Here is a 9233-nt window from a genome sequence, read left to right as displayed (position 1 = left end):
ATAAAAGCTTTGGGCAAGTTACGATTGCTTTTTAAAATGAAATCTAGCCATGTATAGGTATTCTGTAATCACTTTGTGCTGGGCAACAGCAGCAGAGAGATGTTGGTTTGGGACGGGGGCTTATACTATTTGCTCGATATGCCATCTTTTTAAAGATTACACTTTACAATGAAAAGGGAATGAATACAGTACTGAGGATTTCTATAAGATGATATGGATTAATAGTTCTACCACATCAATATACAACACAAAATTCATGGAAACGTGTGGCATGGAAAAGTAAAAGCACTATGTGGTTATACAAATATATACTATATACATAATCCACCTAAAGATGGTGGATTGATGATAGATATGTAAGCACAGCCAAAACAACGATTGGGGTCCGCACAATCTTCCAGTCGTTTTTTAAATCTTATCAAAACAATAAAAACATAATGCTGCCATATAGTATTCTGTTTTTATTGTTTTGATAATAAAGATTTTAAAAACGACTGAAAGATTGTGCGGACCTCAATTGATCGTTTTGGCTGCAAGTATCCTGGCGGTACCCAGGAGAGAGGTCCAGCACGTCTGGTCCCTGGTTTAGGGATTTGGCCATTTGAGTGCGGTTCCACTACTAACAAGATATGTAAACACATGCACACAGACATACAGAAACATTCACTATACACATGTTCATGCACATATGTACACAACAATCAAAACTGAAACAAGTCTATGCGTAATCATTTATATGCAGCTAGTAGCATAGCACCTAAAAAACAAAACAAACTCTTTGTTGTGAAAGTATATATATTTATTTATATTTATATATGTATACATAGTCAATATGACTACAATTAAATACAATAAAAACAATCTTCAATATGTCATAACATTGAAACCTGGGAGAGGATAGACTACTCTACAATGCCAGCAGAAGATTCAGCTAGGGATCCCTGTCTGAAGGGGACAAAACGGAGTCAGCAGCGACACATTGCAAATAGTAATACAGTATAATTAAGTCAAATGTTGCATACAGTGGCAAAGGAAACACAGAGGGCTATACAAAACCTGGTTTCAGATTTTAAAATTTAAATGATGCATTAAGAATAGCCATGTACATTGATCATCACAAACAGACCAAGGGCCTTCAGGTGCATACACACCTCGGCCCGATCCCCTTGGGTGACATTGCTGGGCCAGGTTGTACAGGCATGAAGTCAGCTGTCGCTATGCAGGGGGCGGAGGGACTACGGAGAGGTGCATACCTGATGTCACGCGGTGGGCGAGCAGCGTACACAATGGAGTAGGCCATGACGGATCGGGATTCGATTCAATTCGATTTGCAATTGCAAAACAATGGCAAATTGAATCAAATCCTGATCGGTCATGTCAGATTTAATCGGATCGTAAATAGAATCATAATCGAATCGCACAAAGAATCTTATCATGTAGATGGGGCTTTAGACTTTAGTTTAGGTAGCTTTCTGAGCTCAAAATGAAGAAAAAAATGTGTGTACACCTGGAAAAAGCGAGCAGATTACTTTAAACTGCAGTTATTTTGCAGTTGCCCTAACCCGAGATCTATGTTGGGCTACTCTCATAGTGGGGCGCATAGCAAACGTGATGCTATGATATTGGAATGGTATGTTCACATTGGTGTGTTAGTGTGGTATGTTGGAATCCGTCAGCATGACGCCATGCATACAGAGCAGTACCACATAATGCATGCATTAACAGTTACAGCATAGAATACTTTGCATGTACTGTATACTTCTCTGTATGTGTCTCACCCCATGTATAATGCACAATGTGAATGTTCCCCTCTGTTGCTTTGTGATCATGCTTTTGCAGAATATGCAACGCAGCACCCGCGGTGTGTGACTTCTCTTTCTACTGTCAAACTATTTTGCCTTTCTATGTTACAGGTTTGTTTTTCCTTGGTGCTGTTCATTAAAACCAGTAGAAGTGAGAGCCCTGCATGCAACGGTTGCAAAGCTGTTTCCACAGCTTGAATTTTCTGTCAAAAGTGACCATAGCTGGTGAAGTGGCCTTGGCTATGCATGAAAGCCACACAGCCATTTTTTTCCAAACAGTTGGTAACTTGTTAACAGGAGCAAGTTTCACCATGGCGTACAACAGATAAAACTTTGCTGAAAGGAATGTCGGGGGCACTTGCTGGGAAGCACTGTCACTAAGCGTTCCATGCCCTTCTAGCTGCACACAATTTTGTGACTGGTTTTGGTCTACTATAAATGAGTAGAGACTACAGTATTAATAGAGAAGAACTTTATGTATACTTTTTTTTCCTACTGCAGAGCCATGTGGCCCAGCTGACTTCTCTAATACGATGGGTGGCGAAAGGTGCTTTATGCATGTCATGTATAAATGCCAAGAGCTCTCTTTGGAACTTGAGTATAAGAGGTCTTAGAGAAGGATATGTGCTTCTATTGATTGCAATAGAAAAAAATCCCTGAATATTATGAGTCACCTCTAATTTCCTATTCACACACCTCCTGGGTCTCGATTTTTGTTCTGCCTGGACTTAATTAAGCACCTCTAACACAAGGAATGCATGCCTGTTATTTCACAAAGGGATCATTAGAATAAATATACATAAAGTTACAATATTAAATCATTTTTGTTCAAACTTTGTAACGAATGAATAGCATGCTAACAGTCTTCTAAAACAACTAAAGTACAGTACACCTATCCCAAAATGAGCATCAAAAGGACATTGGTAATAATTGGGAGTCCTGATCCTTAAAGAGTAACTGTCAGGCTGCAGAAGCTAATTTAAACCTCTATTCTCCTGTGTTAAACAGTTTAGAAGGAAGCCCAAAAGCCATTAGTGAAGATAAAAATCTCAGTTACCTTTGATGTGTGCTTATCAGCAAGTCTGTTATAGACCCACAAGGACGCAAGCCGCATACTAAACGGCAAAGCATTCTGGGGCCCTCCCCTCGGCTGCTAATGAGACGTTACAGAAGCTTGTAATCAGTCCAGCGTGTAGCACTGATAAATCTTGGGGCAGAGTACTCTGCAGGAGTCAGCTATTGTTCCTAGCCACATGGCTCATTAATATTCACTGCACACTGTGTTGTTCAAGTAGGAGCTTATCTGTGATCAGGAAGCAGGCAGGACATGACGACACATTTGACAGAAAAACATGGAGCCTGCCATGAGCTGTCAGGAGCATCTATCTCTGCATATACTATATACAAATTCTGTGAAATCCAAACGTGGACAGTGAAATGCATATGTAATGTAAGTACAGCCAATCTTTAGCTACTGATATATGTGTTTATTTTCTCTGAGACCTTATACCTAACAGCTCCTCTTTAAGCTGGTGCAACAAGTTTTTACCTCTCAGAGGGCCTTCTTCAATTCACTTTTTAGCCTAGATTTTCTCCTAGATCATTTTTTATCTTCCGTTTAAAATAACCTTTCAGCACTCAAACTGCAAAAGTACCAAAAATTTGATAAAAATGTAATGTAAGGTTTCTTGCTTCCTGGTGGCTTAAAGGGCATTTTATTTATAAGATGTGAGAATATCACCTAGGAGAAAACGAAGGAGAAAAAGTGAATTGAATAAGGGCCAGGGAAAGAGGGCTGTGCTTTCTGAATGTTATTTCAAACTATTCAGGGAGCACGGACGGTCAATGAAATGCAAATAATTTTGAGTTGGTGCAGGTTTATGCAAATTTTGTATACAAATTACCGTAATGATTAATGCAGCCTGAAAATGGATAAACTGAATTTTACCTTAGCAGGATTTGATTGGTGCATGTTCAAGCAGCATACATTTGCATAATACTGCATCAACTCGAAATTTTTTGCATCTCATAGACCATCCCTAGCAGGGAGAGATTGTCTGACCTTCTGTCTTCTCTCAGTTATTGTGGGACACAGCCCAAAATCAAAGGAATAAATAAAAGCAAGCTCAAGGATTTTTAAACTGACAATATTGACAAAATAGTGAAGCAGATAAGACTCGGTGAGAAGCAGCTCAGTTACAATACTCAACACAGTCTCAGTAGGGGCTTTTATAGCCTGACAGTAAAGCACCAGCAGCAAGTACCATACAATTAAATACACAGGAGACATCTATGTCAGGAAGGGATACATGGCCATCCATTGGTTATTTCATATTTCTTTTAGAATAATCAATATTTCAGATCAATTGGAGAGAGTGTTAGTGTGTGTGTGTTTTCAATGGTTTTATTTCTATGTTATGTGTGATTAGCAGAAGACAATAGTATGGAAAATTGAAGATTCAACAGTGTGAACATTTTTCAAAAACCTGTGTCTTGTCAGGGATTCCTATCTACTTTATCAATTTTCAGTTTCATTATGAATATTAAGTCTAAAGATATGGTACAAAATATACTGTATACTAATTCTTCACAGAAAACACTTCTTATTACCATAAAACATTTAGTTTTGTATGGTCCTTTCTGAGTTCAGAAAAAAAGACCTGCGATATATATCTTCCCTGAGCAGTTTTTTTTTTTTTTTTTTTTTTTCAAGTTGAATGCATAACTTTCAGTGACACATTGTAAATGCATGTATAGCATGTACCAATCCAAATGTAAAATTAAACATACCTTTCGGAACGCAATATTTTTGGGGGGCTCATGTATTATTTATGATGATGAACTATACTGTGGGAAATGATCTACACTGTTGAAAGTGATCTTTTTCTAAAGGCAATTAAATTACCAGAAAAAAGGGTTCTTAGTTATCTGGGTTTATTTAATTTGGGCTGGAAGCATCAATATTTACTATGTACCTTCCAAAGGATCTACAACCAATTTCTATTTAAAGCTCAACTCCATTCAACGACTGTGGGCATAAAAATATTTACTACAGTACTGTATTTCATATGTTTCTTAATTTAGATGTTCAGAAAACATCGAACAAGGATTTTAAAGTTATATTTTACTTTAATTTAGAACAAGTGTGCGTTTTTCTTTTGTAATTGAAATCACATTTCAATGCACAGCAAGCTCTGAATATCTAACACACACATAGGCCTAGTGCACACCAGAGCGGTTCGGCTGCAGTTTGCGATCCGCTTGCGGGTGCGGATCCGCTTGGGTAATGTATTTCAATGGGCTGGTGCACACCAGAGCGGGAGGCGTTTTGCAGAAACGCATACTCCCGGGCTGCTGCAGATTTTGGATTGCGGATGCGTTTCTGCCTCCATTGTAAAGTATAGGAAAACCGCAAGCCGCTCTGAAAAACGGCACTTCAGAGCGGTTTGCCAGGCGTTTTTTGTTACAGTAGCTGTTCAGTAACAGCTTTACTGTAACAATACATGAAATCTACTATACCAAAACCGCTACACAAAACCGCAAAATACTAGCTGAAACGCTGCAGAAAAAGAAGAAAAAGCGTTTCAAAATCTGCTAGCATTTTGCGGATCTGCTAGCGGGTTTTGGTGTGCACCGGCCCATAGGCTATCATTCATAAAGGAGCTGTCGGTAAGGGGAATCAATGCGGGAAAACACTGCTGCCGGTATTTTAGACTTCTGGGTGGGCATTCATAGAAATGTATCCATGTGCGGTAGCAGTGCGGAGATTCCCCGAACTAGGCTGGCGGTAGGCAGGTTGTAAGCAGGCGGAGACACGGAAGCTGCAGAGTTGATAATTTCTCCGTGTTCCGCTCTGCTGCAGCTGCCTGGGTGGTCTGTGTGTCTCCATTCACTTACATTGGTATCGTCACATCAGAGGGAGCGGTACTTCCCGACCTCACACCGCTTGCAGTGTTCTTTATGAATTAACATTTTGCTACATTTGTTCCGATAATCACCGCACAAGGCGGTGATTTATCACTCTGCTCGGTAGTGTCATTTTTTCATGCGGAAAGAGCCTTTATGAATGCTGACTTTGCTAAGTGGTCGGTAAAGTCAGCTTTTTTAAGCATTTCCGCATGCGGAAATGCTTTATGAATGATAGCCAATCTCTAGAGTAAAAACTTCCCAGAAATGAAGCTAGGTAAGTAGCTGATATATATTTTCACCATTGTTAGATACAGAGCTTATACAAACAGATTTTTGTTCCCAGAAAAGTGGAGTTTCCTTTTCAATACATGTTACCATACTTTTAAAGGAAATATGTTGCGTTCAAAATAGGTTTAAGGGGAGGATGCAGATTAAATTCACAAAACTTCTCATAAATGACATTTTTCACTTAAAGAGTACCTGAGACGAGTAAAGTTTTATGCATACCTGGGTCTTCCTCCAGCCCCCCTCAGGCTGATCAGTCCCTCGCAGTCGTCCTCCGCCTCCTGGATCCTCCGCTAGGCAACCCAGTATTTTCAACAGTTGGCACAGTCATGCCGTACACACTCCCCCGGCCGTGAGCCTTCTGCACAGTAGTACTGTGCAGGCGCAGAACTCGCCTGGCGAAGGGAGCACAATGGGGGTGCGCGGCCGGGCTGCGCATGCGCAGAACACCCGAACTAGCGAAGTTGCCGGGCTGCCTACCGGAGGATCCGGGTGGCGGAGAAAGATGGCGAGGGCCCAATAAAGCCTGAAGGGGGCTGGAGGAAGGTATGTATAAAACTTTTTTTTACTCCTCTCATGGTTAACTTAATTAACAAAAGATAACATTTCAGCACATTTATAAGCAAAATAATCACTCAGGGCCCTTTTCCACTAGCAATCGCAATCACACACGCCAGTGATTGCCATTTTTCATTCATTTTGTTATGCGATTGTGATTTTTCATTTGCATTGCATTATCACTTAAAATCCCTCTAGAAAGTGATTGCGATTTGCAAATCGAATCACTGTAGTGGAAAAAACTTCTCATGATTTCTATGATAAAGTAGCAACCCTAGCAATTTAAAAATCACTAGCGATTTGCGATTCAGCTGTGCAGTGGAAAAGGGCCCCAAAGTGAGTTGATCCTGATTAACTTCATTTCAATATTACCTTTCTTACCTTAACTATATTTTTTGCTCTTTAGGAGCTAAAAAAATGTAACAGATAAGGTGAAAACAGATAAAAAAGGCAAAAAAGCTTTGTGAATAATCCCCAATGTTGCCTTATTGTGCAGCATTTGTATTACCTACTGGGCATAATTATATCTTCATGTAAAAAATCTGTGCATAAAAAGCAACTTCAGCTTTTTAAATTCTGATCACTGTAAACTGCAAGGTGCAGATGGACAGTTGCAGGAAAATGCATCATTTTCTACACAAAGTTATAGAAAAATGAAAACCGTAAGATAAACTGCCAAAATAAAAGCCAATACAAATATCTGAGCACATATTTGCTTTCGATTTTATCAGATATGAAAAAAAAAAAACTTTTTAAACGTAACTAAGGCCCTGCCTGGTGGCTAATCCAATAAGTAATTTATTGAAAGAACAGGTACAGCAAAGTCCCCGTTATCCGGTACTCAGGCATCTGGAATTGTCATCTAACCCGGGGTGATAATGGGGCAGGACTTTGGCAGTTTTCAGGGCAGAAAAAACTAAGCAATCCTCCGAGCACCGTCTTCTACGCATCCTGCAGCTCCCAGTGGCTTTCCGGCGTCTATGGCTGGCTTCTGGTGGGTCAGGTGATATGCCCTGAGCTGTACAGAGGACCCCAGAAAGCCACTGGGAGCTGCAGGAAATGTAGAAGATAGGCCCAGGAAGGGGGGAGGTTAGTGCTTTTTTCTTTTTAAGCTGGTTGCTCAAGCAACCGACAAGCACACATTATCCAGTATCAGACAATCCCCGCCTGAGCTGGATACTGGGGAGTTTGCTGTATTTTGTATAAGTGTGTGTGTGAGTGTGTGTTTGTGTGTGTACACACTTTCATGCATACATACACACACAGCTATCACATGTAGGGATCAGGACTCAATCCTTAGAGCAATAGTTTGGAGCCTAAGTGTTGTACAGACATGTTGCTAGGCTACAGCCGAGCACTACATAATCTTGCTATGTAGGGGGTGAAGGTGCAGCACAGGGTGGAGTGGTTCTGGAGTGTGGGGTAGAAAGGGAACCAATATCCTCATTCAGCGTAGATGTGTAAAGATCTGGCAATAGCGATCTTTGAACAGCTTATTAGGGCAGCTGCTTGATACGCAAGATTCTCGACCAAGATGGGTTCTCTGCCAAGTTTAGTCTAGCCTAGCATTTGTACAAGACTTAATTTTTTGAAAAGGCTATGATTCATAGACAGTGTTTCCAGGAACTACCACAGAACAATTCATTTTATCCCTATTCTCCTGTTCATTGTGATTATGAACAAACAGAAGGGATTCAGACAGGTCATATTAAAAGGCTCAAAGACCTCCTACAGGCTTGCTGAACACGAGTGCCTTTTCTGCGGTTACATGCAGGCTAATTGTTAATTAATGTTCTCTATCCTCCTGCAACTCCTTTCACACTATTTATGTTGCACACCCTGAAAAGTAGGATCACAACAGTAATGTAAAGTTACATCATGGACCGGTACAGTGCAGCAAACAGTAGACTTGTATCATGCGCTGCATGCAGTGTGTTAGCCTGTCAGAAATTGTCGCACTGCACTGCAAAAGTAACAGTGTGAAAACTCCCAATGAAATATAAGTGCATCAAGTTATACACTGGCTTCATTCACTAAGCATTACCGCATTCGGTAATGCAGAAAACAGCTGATTTTACCAAACATTTTGCCAAACACCATCTCGCCAACATTCACTAAGGCTCTTATCACATCGAAAAGTAAAATTACCAACTAGTGAGGTAAATGCCTTAAAGAGAACCCGAGGTGTGTTTAAAGAGTGTTATCTGCATACAGAGGCTGGATCTGCCTATACAGCCCAGCCTCTGTTGCTATCCCAAACCCCCCTAAGGTCCCCCTGCACTCTGCAATCCCTCATAAATCACAGCCGTGCTGTGAGGCTCTGTTTACATCTGTAGTGTCAGTCTCAGCTGCTCCCCCGCCTCCTGCATAGCTCTGGTCCCTGCCCCCGTCCCTTCCCTCCAATCAGCAGGGAGGGAAGGGATGCAGGCGGGGACTGGAGTTCTGCAGGAGGCGGGGAAAGCAGCAGACTGACACTACAGAGATAAACACAGCCAGCTCTGACAAGCTGTTTGTCAGCAGTGTGGCTGTGATTTATGAGGGATTGCAGAGTGCAGGGGGACCTTAGGGGGGTTTGGGATAGCAACAGAGGCTGGGCTGTATAAACAGATCCAGCCTCTGTATGCAGATAATATTCTTCAAACCCACCTCGGGTTCTCTTTAATAAATGTCAATTCTCAT

General features: G+C 41.0%; 1 long non-coding RNA gene across 1 annotated transcript; it reads right to left on the bottom strand.

The window, feature by feature from the left end:
* Window positions 1–777: 777 nt before the first annotated feature.
* Window positions 778–8742, bottom strand: LOC137563410 (uncharacterized). Its single transcript, XR_011030344.1, has 2 exons — window positions 5449–8742; window positions 778–5021 (listed from the first exon to the last, which is right to left on the bottom strand). It is a non-coding gene; the product is annotated as an uncharacterized lncRNA (long non-coding RNA).
* Window positions 8743–9233: the final 491 nt, after the last annotated feature.

The sequence above is a fragment of the Hyperolius riggenbachi genome, chromosome 3, assembly GCF_040937935.1.
Source record: "Hyperolius riggenbachi isolate aHypRig1 chromosome 3, aHypRig1.pri, whole genome shotgun sequence".
In the NCBI taxonomy this organism is placed as follows: Eukaryota; Metazoa; Chordata; class Amphibia; order Anura; family Hyperoliidae; genus Hyperolius; species Hyperolius riggenbachi.
The sequence above is the reverse complement of the archived record's forward strand: the minus strand, read 5'-3'. Positions and strand labels throughout refer to the sequence as shown.